Source organism: Salmo trutta, chromosome 39, assembly GCF_901001165.1.
Source record: "Salmo trutta chromosome 39, fSalTru1.1, whole genome shotgun sequence".
NCBI lineage: Eukaryota > Metazoa > Chordata > Actinopteri > Salmoniformes > Salmonidae > Salmo > Salmo trutta.
The window spans coordinates 255423-279966 of NC_042995.1; positions in this window are offsets into that span (position 1 = coordinate 255423).

The following is a 24544-nucleotide window of genomic DNA, read 5'->3' on the forward strand; positions in this document are numbered from 1 at the left end:
CAACAACCAGATACAATGTTTTGTTACAAAGTTGTTACATAGTTATTACAGCATCTTTCTACATTGCTATTACAATATCTTGCTACATATTTGCCACTTCCAGTTTAGAAAAGCAGCCTTGTGTAGGAGAACAGCAGGATGTGCAGTTTCCATTTTCACATGTTTTTTAGTTTTTTCTTCTGACATTGATTAACTGCTTGGACTGGGGAAAGTTGTTCTAATATTCTCAGGACAGAGCTGGCTGTATGGAGACTGGACACAAGCGACCACACAAACACACATGCATGTACTGTATGTATGCACACACAGACAGACACACGCACACATGCACGCTACACGCACGCACGCACGCAAGCTCACGCACGCACACACAAACACACACACACACACACACACACACTATTCTGCCCAGGGTTGAACTGCAGTCAGATAAAAAAAGGCTAAAATTGTTACAGTCGATTAAATGCCAAACATGATCTGACTTGCAGGGTAATTATAGCTCCCATAATGACCTCATACTACCTTGTTATGATGATACAGAGGAATGCTCCATTGTCTGCACAGACTCTATAGTATTAAAGAGATCGAACTATGGTACTACAGAGATATACACTGAGTATCCCAAACATTAGGAAACACCTTCCTAATATTGAGTTGAACACAGGAGAAGCTTTTGAGCGAGAAAAACCCAGTTCTTGGCACAAACAGATGAACCTGGTGCCTACAGTGCTTTCGGAAAGTATTCAGACCCCTTCACTTTTTCCACATTTTGTTACATTACAGCCTTATTCTAAAATGGATTAAATCATTTTAAATACATTTTTACACATAATAATTCTAATACTCCATAATGACAAAGCGAAAACAGGTTTTTAGAATTTTTTGCTAATTTATAAAAAATATAAAACTGAAATACCTTATTTACATAAGTATTCACACACCTGTCTATATAAGGTCCCACAGTTGACAGTGCATGTCAGAGCAAAAACCAAGACAGGATTGTGTTGAGGCACAGATCTGGGGAAGGGTACCAAAACATTTATGCAGTATTGAAGGTCCCCAAGAACACAATCGCCTCCATCATTCTTAAATGGAAGAAGTTTGGAACCACCGAGACTCTTCCTAGAGCTGTCCGCCCAGCCAAATTGAACAATCAGTGGAGAAGGGCCTTGGTCAGGGAGGTGACCAAGACCCCGATGGTCACTCTGACAAAGCTCCAGAGTTCCTATGTGAAGATGGGAGAACTTTCCAGAAGGACAACCATCTCTGCAGCACTCCACCAATCAGACCTTTACGGTAGAGTGGCCATGCGGATAGTCCCTTTGGAATTTGCCAAAAGGCACCTAAAGGACTCAGACTATGAGAAACAAGATTCTCTGGTCTAATGAAACCAAGATTGAACTTTTTGGCCTGAATGCCAAGTTTCATGTCTGGCACCATCCCTACGGTGAAGCATGGTGGTGGCGGCATCGTGCTGTGGGGGTGTTTTTCAGTGGCACAGCCAAGACAACGCAGGAGTGGCTTTGGGACAAGTCTCTGAATGTCCTTGAGTGGCCCAGCCAGAGCCCGGACTTCAACCCAATAGAACATCTCTGGAGAGACCTGAAAATAGCTGTGCAGCAACACTCCCCATCCAACCTGACAGAGCTTGAGAGGATCTGCAGAGAAGAATAGTAGAAACTCCCCAGATATAGTAGGTGTGCCAAGCTTGTAGTGTCATACCCAAGAAGACTCAAGGCTGTAATTGCTGCCAAAGTTGCTTCAACAAAATACTGAGTAAAGTGTCTGAAAATGTGATATTTCAATTTTTTATTTAAAATAAATTAGCAAAAATGTCTAAAACCTATTTTTGCTTTGTCATTATGGGGGTATTGTGTGTAGATCGATGAGAGAAAAAAAGATTTAATCCATTTTTAGAATAAGGCTGTAACGTAACAAAATATGGGAAAAGTCAAGGGGTCTGAATACTTTCCGAAAACACTGTACTACCATACCCCGTTCAAAGGCACTTCAATATTTTGTCTTGTCCATTCACCCTCTGAATGGCACATAAACAATCCATGTCTCAATTGTCTCAAGGCTTAAACATCCTTCTGTAACCTGTCTCCTCCTCTTCATCTACACTGATTGAAGTGGATTTAACAAGGGACATCAATAAGGGATCATAACTTCACCTGGTCAGTCTATGTTATGGAAAGAGCAGGTGTCCTTAATGTTTTGTACAGTCAGTGTAACTCTACGGTGTCACAGTTAGTTACATCCTATCTTTCACATTGGTTCTATTCCCCTGATACTTGTATTTGCTGTTTATATATGGGCATGTTTGTTTTTATGTATTTTATGCAGTTCAAATATACATTGAATTTTTAGAATGGTTGTGGATGTTTCATACTTTCAACTTTATGAAGGAATTGCAAACGGGACAGGTATCTATAAATGAATTTGATCTATGAATGTGTTATCCAGTGGAGGCTGCTGAGGGGATGTCACGACTTCGGGCGGCGTTCGGCGATCGACGTCACCGGCTTACTAGTTACCACCGATCTATGTTTCCCTGTTGGTTTGGTTTTGTCTTAATTTACACACCTGTTTCATATTAACTGATTATGTTCATTATTTAACCCTCTGGCTTCCCTGTTTGTCTTGTCCGTGATTGTTTCCTGTGTTAGTGGTGTCTGTCTGTTCGTAGGACTGGATCAGAGGCCTGGTGTTAGTGGTGTCTCTCTGTTCGTAGGACTGGATCAGAGGCCTGGTGTTAGTGGTGTCTGTCTGTTCGTAGGACTGGATCAGAGGCCTGGTGTTAGTGGTGTCTCTCTGTTCGTAGGACTGGATCAGAGGCCTGGTGTTAGTGGTGTCTGTCTGTTCGTAGGACTGGATCAGAGGCCTGGTGTTAGTGGTGTCTCTCTGTTCGTAGGACTGGATCAGAGGCCTGGTGTTAGTGGTGTCTGTCTGTTCGTAGGACTGGATCAGAGGCCTGGTGTTAGTGGTGTCTGTCTGTTCGTAGGACTGGATCAGAGGCCTGGTGTTAGTGGTGCCTGTCTGTTCGTAGGACTGGATCAGAGGCCTGGTGTTAGTGGTGTCTCCCTGTTCGTAGGACTGGATCAGAGGCCTGGTGTTAGTGGTGTCTGCCTGTTCGTAGGACTGGATCAGAGGCCTGGTGTTAGTAGTGTCTCTCTGTTCGTAGGACTGGATCAGAGGTCTGGTGTTAGTGGTGTCTCTCTGTTCGTAGGACTGGATCAGAGGCCTGGTGTTAGTGGTGTCTGTCTGTTCGTAGGACTGGATCAGAGGCCTGGTGTTAGTAGTGTCTGTCTGTTCGTAGGACTGGATCAGAGGCCTGGTGTTAGTGGTGTCTGTCTGTTCGTAGGACTGGATCAGAGGCCTGGTGTTAGTGGTGTCTCCCTGTTCGTAGGACTGGATCAGAGGCCTGGTGTTAGTAGTGTCTCTCTGTTCGTAGGACTGGATCAGAGGTCTGGTGTTAGTGGTGTCTCTCTGTTCGTAGGACTGGATCAGAGGCCTGGTGTTAGTGGTGTCTCTCTGTTCGTAGGACTGGATCAGAGGCCTGGTGTTAGTGGTGTCTCTCTGTTCGTAGGACTGGATCAGAGGCCTGGTGTTAGTGGTGTCTGTCTGTTCGTAGGACTGGATCAGAGGCCTGGTGTTAGTGGTGTCTCTCTGTTCGTAGGACTGGATCAGAGGCCTGGTGTTAGTGGTGTCTGTCTGTTCGTAGGACTGGATCAGAGGCCTGGTGTTAGTGGCGTCTGTCTGTTCGTAGGACTGGATCAGAGGCCCAGTGTTAGTGGTGTCTGTCTGTTTGTAGGACTGGATCAGAGGTCTGGTGTTAGTGGTGTCTCTCTGTTCGTAGGACTGGATCAGAGGCCTGGTGTTAGTAGTGTCTGTCTGTTCGTAGGACTGGATCAGAGGCCTGGTGTTAGTGGTGTCTGTCTGTTCGTAGGACTGGATCAGAGGCCTGGTGTTAGTGGTGTCTCTCTGTTCGTAGGACTGGATCAGAGGCCTGGTGTTAGTGGTGTCTGTCTGTTCGTAGGACTGGATCAGAGGCCTGGTGTTAGTAGTGTCTGTCTGTTCGTAGGACTGGATCAGAGGCCTGGTGTTAGTGGTGTCTGTCTGTTCGTAGGACTGGATCAGAGGCCTGGTGTTAGTGGTGTCTGTCTGTTCGTAGGACTGGATCAGAGGCCTGGTGTTAGTGGTGTCTCTCTGTTCGTAGGACTGGATCAGAGGCCTGGTGCTAGTGGTGTCTCTCTGTTCGTAGGACTGGATCAGAGGCCTGGTGTTAGTGGTGTCTCTCTGTTCGTAGGACTGGATCAGAGGCCTGGTGTTAGTGGTGTCTCTCTGTTCGTAGGACTGGATCAGAGGCCTGGTGTTAGTGGTGTCTGTCTGTTCGTAGGACTGGATCAGAGGTCTGGTGTTAGTGGTGTCTCTCTGTTCGTAGGACTGGATCAGAGGCCTGGTGTTAGTAGTGTCTGTCTGTTCGTAGGACTGGATCAGAGGCCTGGTGTTAGTGGTGTCTGTCTGTTCGTAGGACTGGATCAGAGGCCTGGTGTTAGTGGTGTCTCTCTGTTCGTAGGACTGGATCAGAGGCCTGGTGTTAGTGGTGTCTGTCTGTTCGTAGGACTGGATCAGAGGCCTGGTGTTAGTGGTGTCTCTCTGTTCGTAGGACTGGATCAGAGGCCTGGTGTTAGTGGTGTCTCTCTGTTCGTAGGACTGGATCAGAGGCCTGGTGTTAGTGGTGTCTGTCTGTTCGTAGGACTGGATCAGAGGCCTGGTGTTAGTAGTGTCTCTCTGTTCGTAGGACTGGATCAGAGGCCTGGTGTTAGTAGTGTCTGTCTGTTCGTAGGACTGGATCAGAGGCCTGGTGTTAGTAGTGTCTGTCTGTTCGTAGGACTGGATCAGAGGCCTGGTGTTAGTAGTGTCTGTCTGTTCGTAGGACTGGATCAGAGGCCTGGTGTTAGTAGTGTCTGTCTGGTCGTAGGACTGGATCAGAGGTCTGGTGTTAGTGGTGTCTCTCTGTTCGTAGGACTGGATCAGAGGCCTGGTGTTAGTAGTGTCTGTCTGTTCGTAGGACTGGATCAGAGGCCTGGTGTTAGTGGTGTCTGTCTGTTCGTAGGACTGGATCAGAGGCCTGGTGTTAGTGGTGTCTGTCTGTTCGTAGGACTGGATCAGAGGCCTGGTGTTAGTGGTGTCTGTCTGTTCGTAGGACTGGATCAGAGGCCTGGTGTTAGTAGTGTCTGTCTGTTCGTAGGACTGGATCAGAGGCCTGGTGTTAGTGGTGTCTGTCTGTTCGTAGGACTGGATCAGAGGCCTGGTCTTAGTGGTGTCTGTCTGTTCGTAGGACTGGATCAGAGGCCTGGTGTTAGTGGGGTCTCTCTGTTCGTAGGACTGGATCAGAGGCCTGGTGTTAGTAGTGTCTGTCTGTTCGTAGGACTGGATCAGAGGCCTGGTGTTAGTAGTGTCTGTCTGTTCGTAGGACTGGATCAGAGGCCTGGTGTTAGTGGTGTCTCTCTTTTCGTAGGACTGGATCAGAGGCCTGGTGTTAGTGGTGTCTCTCTGTTCGTAGGACTGGATCAGAGGCCTGGTGTTAGTGGTGTCTGTCTGTTCGTAGGACTGGATCAGAGGCCTGGTGTTAGTGGTGTCTCTCTGTTCGTAGGACTGGATCAGAGGCCTGGTGCTAGTGGTGTCTCTCTGCACCTCTATTATTCATACCAGGGACATTATTCAGTAGTGCACACCCTAGCAAAATGTATTGCAACGGAAAACAAAATTATTGTTTCTAATTGGACAAGTCCAGGTAGTCCCTCACTGTTTCAGTCAGGTTTCTTCCTTTTAGTGCCTAATGAACATGACCCAGGTCTTCAAAGGGTCTTTCCACCACCCTGTGCGGTCAATCTTTGGAGTATTTGTACCCAACCCACTGGCCTACTGACCCCTTCTCACCCTACGTTCGTACCCCTGGTACAGGCATGCACCAACACCAGCCCAGAGTGCACATTCACAAGACCCTCAAATTCACACAGTCCTGTGATCGAATACAGCTCCCTTTGTCCTCATTGGCTGTGTTCCCAGATCACCCTCCAGGTCTCCTAGCCTCCTCCCTCTGAAGCCTGCAGACATCTTTACAGCCTGCGTCTGAAATGGCACCCTATTCCTTACGTAGTGCACTACTTTAGATCAGAGCCCTGTCAAAAGTAGTGCACTACATAGGGAATAGGGTACCATTTAGCACACTCCCACAGTTTGGTAACAGTTCTCGTGGCTCTTTGATAGTATTTACCATGCAGTATCATGACTGTATGCTTCAAAGACCCTTCATCTCTCCCCCTTCCCGTCTCCCGCATTTCAAGCAGTATGTCTGTCCAGCTAGAAGCAGCAGATTCCTCTCTAATTCCCCTTTGAACTAATTCCAGTTCATTACCCTTCCCATTGTTCCAAAGCAGAGGGATCTAGACCATGAAGCTCACCGCTCTCTCACCCACCATTATCATAGCTCACCTCTCTCACCCACCGTTATCATAGCTCACCTCTCACCCACCATTATCATAGCTCACCTCTCTCACCCACCGTTATCATAGCTCACCTCTCACCCACCATTATCATAGCTCACCTCTCACCCACCGTTATCATAGCTCACCTCTCTCACCCACCATTATCATAGCTCACCTCTCACCCACCGTTATCATAGCTCACCTCTCTCACCCACCGTTATCATAGCTCACCTCTCTCACCCACCATTATCATAGCTCACCTCTCTCACCCACCGTTATCATAGCTCACCTCTCACCCACCATTATCATAGCTCACCTCTCACCCACCGTTATCATAGCTCACCTCTCTCACCCACCGTTATCATAGCTCACCTCTCTCACCCACCGTTATCATAGCTCACCTCTCTCACCCACCGTTATCATAGCTCACCTCTCTCACCCACCGTTATCATAGCTCACCTCTCTCACCCACCGTTATCATAGCTCACCTCTCTCACCCACCGTTATCATAGCTCACCTCTCTCACCCACCGTTATCATAGCTCACCTCTCTCAACCACCATTATCATAGCTCACCTCTCTCACACACCATTATCATAGCTCACCTCTCTCACCCACCATTATCATAGCTCACCTCTCTCACCCACCGTTATCATAGCTCACCTCTCTCACCCACCGTTATCATAGCTCACCTCTCTCACACACCATTATCATAGCTCACCTCTCTCACCCACCATTATCATAGCTCACCTCTCTCACCCACCGTTATCATAGCTCACCTCTCTCAACCACCATTATAATAGCTCACCTCTCTCACCCACCGTCATCATAGCTCACCTCTCTCACCCACCATTATCATAGCTCACCTCTCTCACCCACCGTTATCATAGCTCACCTCTCTCACCCACCATTATCATAGCTCACCTCTCTCACCCACCGTTATCATAGCTCACCTCTCTCACCCACCATTATCATAGCTCACCTCTCTCACCCACCGTTATCATAGCTCACCTCTCTCACCCACCATTATCATAGCTCACCTCTCTCACCCACCATTATCATAGCTCACCTCTCTCACCCACCGTTATCATAGCTCACCTCTCTCACCCACCGTTATCATAGCTCACCTCTCTCACCCACCGTTATCATAGCTCACCTCTCTCACCCACCGTTATCATAGCTCACCTCTCTCACCCACCATCATCATAGCTCACCTCTCTCACCCACCATTATCATAGCTCACCTCTCTCACCCACCATTATCATAGCTCACCTCTCTCACCCACCGTTATCATAGCTCACCTCTCTCACCCACCGTTATCATAGCTCACCTCTCTCACCCACCGTTATCATAGCTCACCTCTCTCACCCACCATCATCATAGCTCACCTCTCTCACCCACCATTATCATAGCTCACCTCTCTCACCCACCGTTATCATAGCTCACCTCTCTCACCCACCATTATCATAGCTCACCTCTCTCACCCACCATTATCATAGCTCACCTCTCTCACCCACCGTTATCATAGCTCACCTCTCTCACCCACCATTATCATAGCTCACCTCTCTCACCCACCATTATCATAGCTCACCTCTCTCACCCACCATTATCATAGCTCACCTCTCTCACCCACCATTATCATAGCTCACCTCTCTCACCCACCGTTATCATAGCTCACCTCTCTCACCCACCATTATCATAGCTCACCTCTCTCACCCACCGTTATCATAGCTCACCTCTCTCTTTCTCTCTCTCTGAACTACTAGGCTGTGGTGGGATTATGCTGCCACTTCATGTAGGGTGAAGTACAGTATATTAACGTTATTGGTTACGTATGCCCTATAACGCCTGGTTAAAACATGAGGAAATTGACTGCTCACAACTGTAATGCAGTAGTTCCCAAACTGTGCCCCCCCCCCCCCCCCCCCCCTTAGGTATAGGGATGGATGAGCTATTCCATCCCTATACCTAAGCATTTTAACCATCAACCTAATCATATTCACCACAGAGCCTGCCAGTTGTTCAGAGAGAAGGGTTTCTCTGGTTAGATCTTTGCCACACGTTTCTTTCTCAGGGAGGCTGTACCTAAAATCATCTCCAAATGGCCTCTTACATAAGACTGCTCTCTGCTTCAAGAGAGATTCCTGTTGCTGCTGATGCTGATGCTGGTCATCTCTCTCCCTCTCTCCAGCTCTCTCTCTCTCTCTATCTCTCTCTCTCTCTCTCTCTCTCTCTCTCTCTCTTTCTCTTGTTCTCTCCCTCTCTCTCCAGCTCTCTCTCTCTCTCTCTCTCTCTCTCTCTCTCTCGTTCTCTTTCTCTTGTTCTTTCTTTTGTTCTCTCTCTTGTTCTCTTTCTCTCTCTTTCTCTTGTTCTCTCTCTCTTTCTTTTGTTCTCTCTCTTGTTCTCTTTCTCTCTCTTTCTCTTGTTCTCTCTCTCTGTCTCTCTCCGTCTCTCACACACAAGACAAATTATCTCTCTCTATTTGTTCTAGTGAGGGAGGATGGCTGCCAAACAGATCATGTCCAGGCTTGCTCCCCTCCCCTTTTAAATGCACCGCATCAGGTCAGATAGGATGACTGAGAAAGAAAGCGTTTTAAATGAGTTAAACCAGTCATAAGTCAAAGAGGAAGAGTCCTGGGTGTTTGAACGTTGTCCTGCATAATGACAGGGGTGGTATTTTGATTAGAGGATCTGAAACGCAGTATGGAGTTCTTGGCTTTGTAGTGGGTTCCACGTCACCATCATCGGAAGCATCATCCTCCATTCAGCCAGGCTCTGGAAAATATCCCTGAGGACACATATTCCACTGCTGCTACGTTTATGTGTTTGAGTGCTGCTTTTTGCATACAAATGCACTCTCTCACTGCAGGACTGTTTCTTGAAGTTCTAGTGTAGAAGTCATTGCATGATAAATGAGCCACCAGTGTGTGGACCGCTGCTTGGGCTTGCACTGCTTCTTTTGTGTGCTGAGGAAAGCAGGAAAACAGGGTGGAATGATTTAGCTAATGTGGAAATACAAGAGGTTGTGACATAAGTAAAGAGAATAGAGGATTGTGGGAAGGGAAACGACTATATCGGTTTTATTTAACCCTTATTTTACCAGGTAAATTGACTGAAAGCAAATTGTCATTTACAGCAGCGACCTGGGGAATAGTTACAGGGGAGAGGAGGGGGATGAATGAACCAATGAATTAAAGTGATGTGTGTTTGAGAGCTTTTGATTATGTAATGAGCCAGATGACTTACAGTACAACGCTGCCAGATACAAGCACTCATACTGTATGTGTAGACTGGGGAGATTAGATTAGATCAGGGTTTCTTAAACTATGGGTGGGGACCCAATGTGGGCCCTGGGCTTGTGAGAGGTGGGTCGCACGTTTTGAGAATACATCTATTATAGTACCGTATTTCTTCTTATTTGGGTCACGGGAGGACGGTCAATTTGTCATTTAGGTCTCGAGCTGAAAAAGTTTAAGAACCCCAGGATTAGATAGTACTTTATTGTTGGTTTTCACAGGAGTTTGTATTACGTTCAGAAATTGCACTGCTTAAAAGAGATCCACAACAAAAATCTCATCCTGTCCACTTATAAACCTATCAGGGACACATCACGTCCCCTTATAAACCTATCAGGGACACGTCACGTCCCCTTATAAACCTATCAGGGACACGTCACGTCCCCTTATAAACCTATCAGGGACATATCACGTCCCCTTATAAACCTATCAGGGACACGTCACGTCCCCTTATAAACCTATCAGGGACATATCACGTCCCCTTATAAACCTATCAGGGACACGTCACGTCCCCTTATAAACCTATCAGGGACACATCACGTCCCCTTATAAACCTATCAGGGACACGTCACGTCCCCTTATAAACCTATCAGGGACATATCACGTCCCCTTATAAACCTATCAGGGACACATCACGTCCCCTTATAAACCTATCAGGGACACGTCACGTCCCCTTATAAACCTATCAGGGACATATCACGTCCCCTTATAAACCTATCAGGGACACGTCACGTCCCCTTATAAACCTATCAGGGACACATCACGTCCCCTTATAAACCTATCAGGGACACGTCACGTCCCCTTATAAACCTATCAGGGACACATCACGTCCCCTTATAAACCTATCAAGGACACGTCACGTCCCCTTATAAACCTATCAGGGACACATCACGTCCCCTTATAAACCTATCAGGGACACGTCACGTCCCCTTATAAACCTATCAGGGACACGTCACGTCCCCTTATAAACCTATCAGGGACATATCACGTCCCCTTATAAACCTATCAGGGACACGTCACGTCCCCTTATAAACCTATCAGGGACACATCACGTCCCCTTATAAACCTATCAGGGACACGTCACGTCCCCTTATAAACCTATCAGGGACACATCACGTCCCCTTATAAACCTATCAGGGACACATCACGTCCCCTTATAAACCTATCAGGGACACATCACGTCCCCTTATAAACCTATCAAGGACACGTCACGTCCCCTTATAAACCTATCAGGGACACATCACGTCCCCTTATAAACCTATCAGGGACACATCACGTCCCCTTATAAACCTATCAGGGACACATCACGTCCCCTTATAAACCTATCAGGGACAATGTCCTGTGTTGTCCTACTTCATCCTCTATCCATTGTATTCATCCGTCCTCTTATAGCCTCTATCCATTGTATTCATCCGTCCTCTTATATCCTCTATCCATTGTATTTATCCGTCCTCTTATAGCCTCTATCCATTGTATTCATCCGTCCTCTTATAGCCTCTATCCATTGTATTCATCCGTCCTCTTATATCCTCTATCCATTGTATTCATCCGTCCTCTTATATCCTCTATCCATTGTATTTATCCGTCCTCTTATATCCTCTATCCATTGTATTTATCCGTCCTCTTATAGCCTCTAACCTTCTATTCATCCGTCCCGTTATATCCTCTATCCATTGTATTCATCCGTCCCGTTATATCCTCTATCCATTGTATTCATCCGTCCCGTTATATCCTCTATCCATTGTATTCATCCGTCCCGTTATATCCTCTATCCATTGTATTCATCCGTCCCGTTATATCCTCTATCCATTGTATTCATCCATTCTCTTATATCCTCTATCCATTGTGACACAGTGATTGCATGAACTCATACACAGTATCACTTCATCTTGTCATTGTAATGTAAACAACAACAGTGAAGGAAGGCAAGCAGCCTGTGTGTGGATGGAGTTACTGATCACATGTGGGTTTTCTGTCATGTTTAAGGTAGCTTTGTATATTCGGGTATGTTTTCAATTGTGGGTATATTTTGGTATGACGAAGGCCCTGATGTTTGACTGACTGACTGGCTGAATGACTAAATGGCTGAATGACTGGCTGAATGACTGACTGACTTGCTGACTGGCTGGCTGGCTGACTGACTGGCTGACTTGCTGACTGGCTGACTTGCTGACTGATATCGTAGGTGGAGCGACAGACAGAACTGTCCATTAGAGAGTAAGGGAAAGGAAGACGTATGATTATGACGATTAGAATGAATCAATTCCTAAATGATGAAATTGGGTTACTGATTAGGTTATAGCAGCAATGACAATGACCCACTTCTCTCTACATTATGTTAGTTCCACACAAAACAATATAGTTTCAGCAAAAGGCAAAATGAGATGTTTCTTGGGTACAATAGTTATTGATTAGTGTTGATCATCATGAATCAAATATATAAGATCCCCTCCCTTCTCTATGCAAAGGAGGGCAACTGCTGCCATAAGTATCCAGTTGGTGCTAGAACCCATGTGACAACCTGTCAGTTGAACCAATCAGCTGAAGACCATTATTTCCTGGGCCAGTGACTATTTAGAGGCAGGCTTTTGGGATTATCATCAACCATCAAATGAAAAGTTAAAGAAAACTAAAGCCAAATAAAGGTTAACAAGAAATATCCAACAAGATAGGAAAGACAGTCTGAAAAGGATATATTTCTATCCACGAGGAAATATTCTCTACTGTTTAAAACATACCCAGAACCAAACCAAATGTTTCCTACTTTAGTAATACCACAACTGCCCCCCCAGACATAGGCGTTTTACCTTTTGACATAACAGAGGATCATGCACTATGCTTGAATAACACTGTGAGTTGAGCAGTTTACATTGTTGTAATGATGTATGATATTAAAAAGTAGTGTGCAGCAGGGTCATATTCGTTAGTGCAAAACGAAGCAAAAATGTTATGCAACGGAAAACAAGAACAAGAGTTTCTTATTGGACAAGTTCAGCTAGTCCCTCCCCTGCTGAGGGAATACAACCCAGGTTTCTGAGTCAGGTTCACTGTACATTCTCCATATGCACAGCACCATGTCTGATTGGCTCTTATATAAAACAGAAAGCTGCAGGCATGGAGCCAAAAGAACCCACTGCAGCCTTAGCTATCTATCTGTGTTCAGTTCTCTCTCTGCAGCTGGTGTTGGATTTCTTTTGGTTGTCTCCCGTTTCCCCTTGGCATTTTTTAGGACAACACCAAGATGTTTCCTCACCGACGCATCCCCTTTATTTAAAAGTACTCTCCTATTAGTTTCGTTGTTGTATTGGGGCAGAAACAAGTATGACAATCCTTTTTAGGAAGAAACGGAGCTGAGCACTGTGCCTTGGGGGATCCCAAACAAACAAATGAAAGACTGTTGCAACAGACAGATAAGGGAGAGAGATGTAGAAAGAGAGGAGGGTGAAGGAGGAGGAACGCACAGACAAACAAATAAACCCTGGTGATTCAGGTAAAGTAAATGAAAGCTTTAACAACAGGCCATTGACGTTCACTCGCTCCTCAGAGAGAAATTCTCCCAGTGTGTGGAATCTCTGAGGACTAACAATGTATGACTCACCTTACAGTGAAAATTAAAGCCTGAACTCTGTGAGCATATCTTCAGGTCATATAATGAAAGCCTGAACTCTGTGAGCATGTCTTCAGGTCATATAATGAAAGCCTGAACTCTGTGAGCATGTCTTCAGTTCATATAATGAAAGCTTGTACTCTGTGAGCATGTCTTCAGGTCATATAATGAAAGCCTGAACTCTGTGAGCATGTATTCAGGTCATATAATGAAAGCCTGAACTCTGTGAGCATGTATTCAGGTCATATAATGAAATCCTGCATTCTATGAGCTTGTCTTCAGGTCATATAATGAAATCCTGCATTCTGTGAGCATGTCTTCAGGTCATATAATGAAAGCCTGAGCTCTGTGAGCATGTCTTCAGTTCATATAATGAAAGCCTGAGCTCTGTGAGCATGTCTTCAGGTCATATAATGAAAGCCTGAGCTCTGTGAGCATGTCTTCAGGTCATATAATGAAAGCCTGAGCTCTGTGAGCTTGTCTTCAGGTCATATAATGAAAGCCTGAACTCTGTGAGCATGTCTTCAGGTCATATAATGAAAGCCTGAGCTCTGTGAGCATGTCTTCAGTTCATATAATGAAAGCCTGAGCTCTGTGAGCTTGTCTTCAGTCATATAATGAAAGCCTGAGCTCTGTGAGCTTGTCTTCAGGTCATATAATGAAAGCCTGAGCTCTGTGAGCATGTCTTCAGGTCATATAATGAAAGCCTGAGCTCTGTGAGCTTGTCTTCAGGTCATATAATGAAAGCCTGAGCTCTGTGAGCATGTCTTCAGGTCATATAATGAAAGCCTGAGCTCTGTGAGCTTGTCTTCAGGCCATATAATGAAAGCGTTACAGGACCGTGCACTGTGTTTCAGCCTGACTCACGCTCTGACTGATCTTCCTCAGTTGGAGTCAGGGATCAAACTGTACTCAATTAGCATCCCTGTATTTATAGACCTTCAGGCTTCTAGGCTTATCGTTTTCTGCTCGCTGTTCACAGTTGTATCTATTTCCAGCCATAGCTCACTGCTGAGCTGCCAGTGAGTTAGACAGGTTAGTGCATGTATTACTCATAAGTGTGTGTGTGTGTGTGTGTGTGTGTGTGTGTGTGTGTGTGTGTGTGTGTGTGTGTGTGTGTGTGTGTGTGTGTGTTAGAGACTCTGTCACATGCCCATGCCTATTGTGTGTGTGCTTGTAGGCACTCCTTTGATGACCTATTTGGACTCTATACGTACGTGCGTACATTCCATGTGAGAACGTTCTAAAAGCTAAGGCACATGTTTTCAACAATCATTTCAGGAAAAGACAAACTATTCATAATGTTGGAGCAAAGATATGCAGCGTTAATCAAATCTGTAAGATCTGTCCTCTTTGCAAAGAGAGGAGATCGCTGCCACTTGTAATTCTAGAATCTGGACAGGATTCTAGAAGAGCTAGAAGGCTCAGAAAGTTGGGCCTGGGCAAACTATTGAGAACTTCACTCTTCTGTGAGGATCTGTCACAGCCGTCGTTGAAGAGAGAAGGGGACCAAGGCGCAGCGGGTACGTGAATACTCATACTTTAATTTATTTAATTAAAGTGAACACGAAAACAATAAACGACAGGCCGACAGTTTCACAGGCTATAATAACAGCAGTGCAAAATACAACTACCCACAATCAGACAGGTGAAAACAAGCTCCCTAAGTATGACTCTCAATCAGGAACAACGATGTACAGCTGTTCCTGATTGAGAGCCACACCAGGCCAACAAAGAAATACACAAACTAGAAAAACCTAGAACACCAACACATATACCAAAAACCCCGGAACACATAAATACAATAACCCTCTACATACACATAACCCCCAAACCACATAAAACAAATACCCCCTGCCACGTCCTGACCAAACTATAATAACAAATAACCCCTATTACTGGTCAGGACGTGACAGGATCCACGTGATGGACTGGAATATGGGCTATAGTATGCAACCCGCTCTCACCATCTCACGTCACAATTAGACGTTCATCCATGTTTCTTAAACGTCAAATTTCGACATTGTTCCAATCATCAAATGTCGAAGTGTTTAAGATTAAGTTCAGGCATTAACTCTGAATGGTTAAGGTTAGGCATAAACTCTCAATGGTTAAGGTTCGGCATTAACTCTGAATGGTTAAGGTTCGGCATTAACTCTGAATGGTTAAGGTTAGGGATTAAATCTGAATGGTTAAAGTTCGGCATTAACTCTGAATGGTTAAGGTTAGGCATGAACTCTGAATGGTTAAGGTTAGGCATGAACTCTGAATGGTTAAGGTTAGGCATGAACTCTGAATGGTTAAGGTAAGGGTTAAAGTCTGGGATAGGCTTAAAACCAAAATATCAAAAACAACTCTCTATCGCTGGATTCAAACTTGCAACCTTTGGAAATAGAGGCAGATGCTTACACCCATCCCCGTACACATGCCCTAGCAAAACCCAAACCTACTTGCTCACTGTTGGCCCTAGTGGCCGGTTTCCACGTCATCTCCCAACGTCCTCCGACATGGATGGACGTCGAATACTGATTTGTATCACAGGTGACCTGGCTGATAGTATGAGAATCATATCTAACCCTGGACTTACTGTGGATTGGATCTACTCGAGCCTGAATCTTCTTAGGAGTGGATCTACTCTGGAGTGGATCTACTCTGGAGTGGATCTACTCTGGATTGGATCTACTCGGGAGTGGATCTACTCTGGATTGGATCTACTCTGGAGTGGATCTACTCTGGAGTGGATCTACTCTGGAGTGGATCTACTCTGGATTGGATCTACTCGGGAGTGGATCTACTCGGGAGTGGATCTACTCTGGATTGGATCTACTCTGGATTGGATCTACTCTGGATTGGATCTACTCGGGAGTGGATCTACTCTGGGTTGGATCTACTGTGGAGTGTTTTCACTTTAAGAATGTGTCCTACTACTGCTACTACTACTACTACTGTTAGCTAACTGTTACGGACATGTTTTTGTGGTGGTATCTGGGATTCGCACACCGGCTCTCGTGTTCAGTGTCCCAGCCTTAACGCTGGCCGATGGGGCGAGACGCTGCTCTTAAAATAGGCCAGCTGCCAGGGAGATGTGCCCAGCGATCGCTCTTCCCGCATGCATGGTGAGAGTGGCGCTAACTGGGGCGTGATGGTGCCCACTGCACAGAGCTCAACCCCCTCCTCTCCTCTGCACCTGTCTCCTATCCCTCCCGCAACACAGTGAAGAAATCGATGGAGATTCAAATAGATTAGATCAGAAAATATTTCAAGTTCTCGATGAGGACATTCATTTCACTGCATACATAATACACATATGTAAAAGCGTAGGTTCCGTCCCTCTCTTCGCCCCAACCCGGGCTCGAACCAGGGACCCTTGCACACATCAACAACTGACACAAGGGGAACAACCACTTCAGGTCTCAGAGCGAGTGACGTCACTGATTGAAACGCTATTAGCGCGCACCACCGCTAACTAACTAGCCATTTCACATCGGTTACACATACACACCACTACACATACAGCAGGCCTGTTTTAGAGGCTGGATGTGCAACTAGAGAAAAACCACTGTGGATAATGACCTTAATAATAGATTTATTTGAAATTGATTACTTTGGATATTTACAGTTTTGCTCAAGGGGTTGCTTTGTACTCTGTATGATGGCTTCATGACCCTGTAGCTACAAAGATAAGGCACTGACATTGCAACAGAGCAACCTGGTCTCCGAGCATTTCAAATTATTCCGTACGTAAATCCGAGCCTCTCCATTTAGAATGATATGTTACGTTTGGTACGGTTACATAAGACAGATGGCTACTTAATGCAAAAACAAAAGGGAGGTGGATGGGTGGGCATATAACACAAATGTCTAGCAACCCGGAGGTTGCGAATTCGAATCTCATCACAGACAACTTTAGCATTTTAGTTAATTTGCAACTTTTCAACTACTTACTACTTTTTAGCTACTTTGCAAATACTTAGCATGTTAGCTAACTCTTCCCCTAACCTTAACACTTTTAGCCTTCCCTACTCTTAACCCTTTCAGCTAACCCTTCCCTTAACCCTAACCTTAACCCTAACCCCTAGCCTAGCTAACGTTAGTGAGCTAGCTAATGTTAGCCACCTAGATTTGTAACATATCATACATTTTGCAAAACGTAACATATTGTATGTTTTTTCAAATTCGTAACATATTATACGTTTAGCAAATGTTTTACATACCACACGAATTATACTTCGTAACATATCAAACGAAATGGACATCCACAAATTAATACATACCATACGAAACATAACATATCATACTAAAAGGAGTGTTTCGGATTTATGTACAGAATAATACAAAATGCTCTGAGACCAGGTTGAAGAGAGAAGAACTTTATAGAAGTTTTTCACCACCACTCAAAAAGCCACTTTGGCCCTCTAACTCAGGTTCACCTGGTGGGTAGGTAATATTTGGAGGTCAATTGATTTTCTCTCGCACGTGTTAAAAGTTCAAATGACTACATCACAACAACTCCATCATAGAGGAAAATAGCGAAAACAGGTATTTGCAAATATCATCCGCTCGCAGTTCTATGCTACAATGTTGTTACGAATATGTTGACTGGAAAATGTCAAAAAAGTATTTCGTTTTTCTTTTTCTTTTGGATGACTGAACCCATTCTCCTCTTCTTCCTACAGAAGGTAGACACCACCAATGGAGAGTGCACTGTAACAATGGGGGAGCATAGAGAGTGCACTGTAACAATGGGGGAACATGGAGAGTGCACTATAACAATGGGGGAACATGGAGAGTGCACTATAACAATGGGGGAGCATAGAGAGTGCACTGTAACAATGGGGGAACATAGAGAGTGCACTGTAACAATGGGGGAACATGGAGAGTGCACTGTAACAATGGGGGAACATGGAGAGTGCACTGTAACAATGGGGGAACATAGAGAGTGCACTGTAACAATGGGGGAACATGGAGAGTGCACTGTAGCAATGGGGGAACATGGAGAGTGCACTGTAACAATGGGGGAACATGGAGAGTGCACTGTAACAATGGGGGAACATGGAGAGTGCACTGTAACAATGGGGGAACATGGAGAGTGCACTATAACAATGGGGGAACATGGAGAGTGCACTGTAACAATGGGGGAACATAGAGAGTGCACTGTAACAATGGGGGAACATGGAGAGTGCACTGTAACAATGGGGGAACATGGAGAGTGCACTGTAACAATGGGGGAACATAGAGAGTGCACTGTAACAATGGGGGAACATGGAGAGTGCACTGTAACAATGGGGGAACATGGAGAGTGCACTATAACAATGGGGGAACATGGAGAGTGCACTGTAACAATGGGGGAACATAGAGAGTGCACTGTAACAATGGGGGAACATGGAGAGTGCACTGTAACAATGGGGGAACATGGAGAGTGCACTGTAACAATGGGGGAACATGGAGAGTGCACTATAACAATGGGGGAACATGGAGAGTGCACTGTAACAATGGGGGAACATGGAGAGTGCACTGTAACAATGGGGGAACATAGAGAGTGCACTGTAACAATGGGGGAACATGGAGAGTGCACTGTAACAATGGGGGAACATGGAGAGTGCACTGTAACAATGGGGGAACATAGAGAGTGCACTGTAACAATGGGGGAACATAGAGAGTGCACTGTAACAATGGGGGAACATAGAGAGTGCACTGTAACAATGGGGGAACATAGAGAGTGCACTGTAACAATGGGGGAACATAGAGAGTGCACTGTAACAATGGGGGAACATGGAGAGTGCACTGTAACAATGGGGGAACATGGAGAGTGCACTGTAACAATGGGGGAACATGGAGAGTGCACTGTAACAATGGGGGAACATAGAGAGTGCACTGTAACAATGGGGGAACATGGAGAGTGCACTGTAACAATGGGGGAACATAGAGAGTGCACTGTAACAATGGGGGAACATGGAGAGTGCACTGTAACAATGGGGGAGCATAGAGAGTGCACTGTAACAATGGGGGAACATAGAGAGTGCACTGTAACAATGGGGGAACATAGAGAGTGCACTGTAACAATGGGGGAACATAGAGAGTGCACTGTAACAATGGGGGAGCATAGAGAGTGCACTGTAACAATGGGGGAGCATAGAGAGTGCACTGTAACAATGGGGGAACATGGAGAGTGCACTGTAACAATGGGGGAACATAGAGAGTGCACTGTAACAATGGGGGAACATGGAGAGTGCACTGTAACAATGGGGGAGCATAGAGAGTGCACTGTAACAATGGGGGAACATGGAGAGTGCACTGTAACAATGGGGGAACATAGAGAGTGCACTGTAACAATGGGGGAACATAGAGAGTGCACTGTAACAATGGGGGAGCATAGAGAGTGCACTGTAACAATGGGGGAGCATAGAGAGTGCACTGTAACAATGGGGGAACATGGAGAGTGCACTGTAACAATGGGGGAACATGGAGAGTGCACTGTAACAATGGGGGAGCATAGAGAGTGCACTGTAACAATGGGGGAACATAGAGAGTGCACTGTAACAATGGGGGAACATGGAGAGTGCACTGTAACAATGGGGGAGCATAGAGAGTGCACTGTAACAATGGGGGAACATGGAGAGTGCACTGTAACAATGGGGGAACATGGAGAGTGCACTGTAACAATGGGGGAACATAGAGAGTGCACTGTAACAATGGGGGAACATGGAGAGTGCACTATAACAATGGGGGAACATAGAGAGTGCACTGTAACAATGGGGGAACATGGAGAGTGCACTGTAACAATGGGGGAACATGGAGAGTGCACTGTAACAATGGGGGAACATGGAGAGTGCACTGTAACAATGGGGGAACATAGAGAGTGCACTGTAACAATGGGGGAACATGGAGAGTGCACTGTAACAATGGGGGAACATGGAGAGTGCACTGTAACAATGGGGGAACACGGAGAGTGCACTGTAACAATGGGGGAACATGGAGAGTGCACTGTAACAATGGGGGAACATGGAGAGTGCACTGTAACAATGGGGGAACATAGAGAGTGCACTGTAACAATGGGGGAACATGGAGAGTGCACTATAACAATGGGGGAACATGGAGAGTGCACTGTAACAATGGGGGAACATGGAGAGTGCACTGTAACAATGGGGGAACATAGAGAGTGCACTATAACAATGGGGGAACATGGAGAGTGCACTGTAACAATGGGGGAACATGGAGAGTGCACTGTAACAATGGGGGAACATAGAGAGTGCACTATAACAATGGGGGAACATGGAGAGTGCACTGTAACAATGGGGGAACATAGAGAGTGCACTATAACAATGGGGGAACATGGAGAGTGCACTGTAACAATGGGGGAACATAGAGAGTGCACTGTAACAATGGGGGAACATGGAGAGTGCACTGTAACAATGGGGGAACATGGAGAGTGCACTGTAACAATGGGGGAACATGGAGAGTGCACTGTAACAATGGGGGAACACGGAGAGTGCACTGTAACAATGGGGGAACATGGAGAGTGCACTGTAACAATGGGGGAACATGGAGAGTGCACTGTAACAATGGGGGAACATAGAGAGTGCACTGTAACAATGGGGGAACATGGAGAGTGCACTATAACAATGGGGGAACATGGAGAGTGCACTGTAACAATGGGGGAACATGGAGAGTGCACTGTAACAATGGGGGAACATAGAGAGTGCACTATAACAATGGGGGAACATGGAGAGTGCACTGTAACAATGGGGGAACATGGAGAGTGCACTGTAACAATGGGGGAACATAGAGAGTGCACTATAACAATGGGGGAACATGGAGAGTGCACTGTAACAATGGGGGAACATGGAGAGTGCACTGTAACAATGGGGGAACATGGAGAGTGCACTATAACAATGGGGGAACATGGAGAGTGCACTGTAACAATGGGGGAACATGGAGAGTGCACTGTAACAATGGGGGAACATGGAGAGTGCACTATAACAATGGGGGAACATGGAGAGTGCACTATAACAATGGGGGAACATGGAGAGTGCACTGTAACAATGGGGGAACATAGAGAGTGCACTGTAACAATGGGGGAACATGGAGAGTGCACTGTAACAATGGGGGAACATGGAGAGTGCACTGTAACAATGGGGGAACATGGAGAGTGCACTGTAACAATGGGGGAACATGGAGAGTGCACTGTAACAATGGGGGAACATAGAGAGTGCACTGTAACAATGGGGGAACATGGAGAGTGCACTGTAACAATGGGGGAACATGGAGAGTGCACTGTAACAATGGGGGAACATGGAGAGTGCACTGTAACAATGGGGGAACATGGAGAGTGCACTGTAACAATGGGGGAACATAGAGAGTGCACTGTAACAATGGGGGAACATAGAGAGTGCACTGTAACAATGGGGGAGCATAGAGAGTGCACTGTAACAATGGGGGAGCATAGAGAGTGCACTGTAACAATGGGGGAACATGGAGAGTGCACTGTAACAATGGGGGAACATAGAGAGTGCACTGTAACAATGGGGGAACATGGAGAGTGCACTGTAACAATGGGGGAGCATAGAGAGTGCACTGTAACAATGGGGGAACATGGAGAGTGCACTGTAACAATGGGGGAACATAGAGAGTGCACTGTAACAATGGGGGAACATAGAGAGTGCACTGTGACAATGGGGGAGCATAGAGAGTGCACTGTAACAATGGGGGAGCATAGAGAGTGCACTGTAACAATGGGGGAACATGGAGAGTGCACTGTAACAATGGGGGAACATGGAGAGTGCACTGTAACAATGGGGGAGCATAGAGAGTGCACTGTAACAATGGGGGAACATAGAGAGTGCACTGTAACAATGGGGGAACATGGAGAGTGCACTGTAACAATGGGGGAGCATAGAGAGTGCACTGTAACAATGGGGGAACATGGAGAGTGCACTGTAACAATGGGGGAACATGGAGAGTGCACTGTAACAATGGGGGAACATAGAGAGTGCACTGTAACAATGGGGGAACATGGAGAGTGCACTATAACAATGGGGGAACATAGAGAGTGCACTGTAACAATGGGGGAACATGGAGAGTGCACTGTAACAATGGGGGAACATGGAGAGTGCACTGTAACAATGGGGGAACATGGAGAGTGCACTGTAACAATGGGGGAACATAGAGAGTGCACTGTAACAATGGGGGAACATGGAGAGTGCACTGTAACAATGGCGGAACATGGAGAGTGCACTGTAACAATGGGGGAACACGGAGAGTGCACTGTAACAATGGGGGAACATGGAGAGTGCACTGTAACAATGGGGGAACATGGAGAGTGCACTGTAACAATGGGGGAACATAGAGAGTGCACTGTAACAATGGGGGAACATGGAGAGTGCACTATAACAATGGGGGAACATGGAGAGTGCACTGTAACAATGGGGGAACATGGAGAGTGCACTGTAACAATGGGGGAACATAGAGAGTGCACTATAACAATGGGGGAACATGGAGAGTGCACTGTAACAATGGGGGAACATGGAGAGTGCACTGTAACAATGGGGGAACATAGAGAGTGCACTATAACAATGGGGGAACATGGAGAGTGCACTGTAACAATGGGGGAACATAGAGAGTGCACTATAACAATGGGGGAACATGGAGAGTGCACTGTAACAATGGGGGAACATAGAGAGTGCACTGTAACAATGGGGGAACATGGAGAGTGCACTGTAACAATGGGGGAACATGGAGAGTGCACTGTAACAATGGGGGAACATGGAGAGTGCACTGTAACAATGGGGGAACACGGAGAGTGCACTGTAACAATGGGGGAACATGGAGAGTGCACTGTAACAATGGGGGAACATGGAGAGTGCACTGTAACAATGGGGGAACATAGAGAGTGCACTGTAACAATGGGGGAACATGGAGAGTGCACTATAACAATGGGGGAACATGGAGAGTGCACTGTAACAATGGGGGAACATGGAGAGTGCACTGTAACAATGGGGGAACATAGAGAGTGCACTATAACAATGGGGGAACATGGAGAGTGCACTGTAACAATGGGGGAACATGGAGAGTGCACTGTAACAATGGGGGAACATGGAGAGTGCACTATAACAATGGGGGAACATGGAGAGTGCACTGTAACAATGGGGGAACATGGAGAGTGCACTGTAACAATGGGGGAACATGGAGAGTGCACTATAACAATGGGGGAACATGGAGAGTGCACTGTAACAATGGGGGAACATAGAGAGTGCACTGTAACAATGGGGGAACATGGAGAGTGCACTATAACAATGGTGGAACATGGAGAGTGCACTATAACAATGGGGGAACATGGAGAGTGCACTGTAACAATGGGGGAACATAGAGAGTGCACTGTAACAATGGGGGAACATGGAGAGTGCACTGTAACAATGGGGGAACATGGAGAGTGCACTGTAACAATGGGGGAACATGGAGAGTGCACTGTAACAATGGGGGAACATGGAGAGTGCACTGTAACAATGGGGGAACATAGAGAGTGCACTGTAACAATGGGGGAACATGGAGAGTGCACTGTAACAATGGGGGAACATGGAGAGTGCACTGTAACAATGGGGGAACATGGAGAGTGCACTGTAACAATGGGGGAACATGGAGAGTGCACTGTAACAATGGGGGAACATAGAGAGTGCACTGTAACAATGGGGGAACATAGAGAGTGCACTGTAACAATGGGGGAACATGGAGAGTGCACTGTAACAATGGGGGAACATAGAGAGTGCACTGTAACAATGGGGGAACATAGAGAGTGCACTGTAACAATGGGGGAACATGGAGAGTGCACTGTAACAATGGGGGAACATGGAGAGTGCACTGTAACAATGGGGGAACATAGAGAGTGCACTGTAACAATGGGGGAACATGGAGAGTGCACTGTAACAATGGGGGAACATAGAGAGTGCACTGTAACAATGGGGGAACATGGAGAGTGCACTGTAACAATGGGGGAACATAGAGAGTGCACTGTAACAATGGGGGAACATGGAGAGTGCACTGTAACAATGGGGGAACATGGAGAGTGCACTGTAACAATGGGGGAACATGGAGAGTGCACTGTAACAATGGGGGAACATGGAGAGTGCACTGTAACAATGGGGGAACATGGAG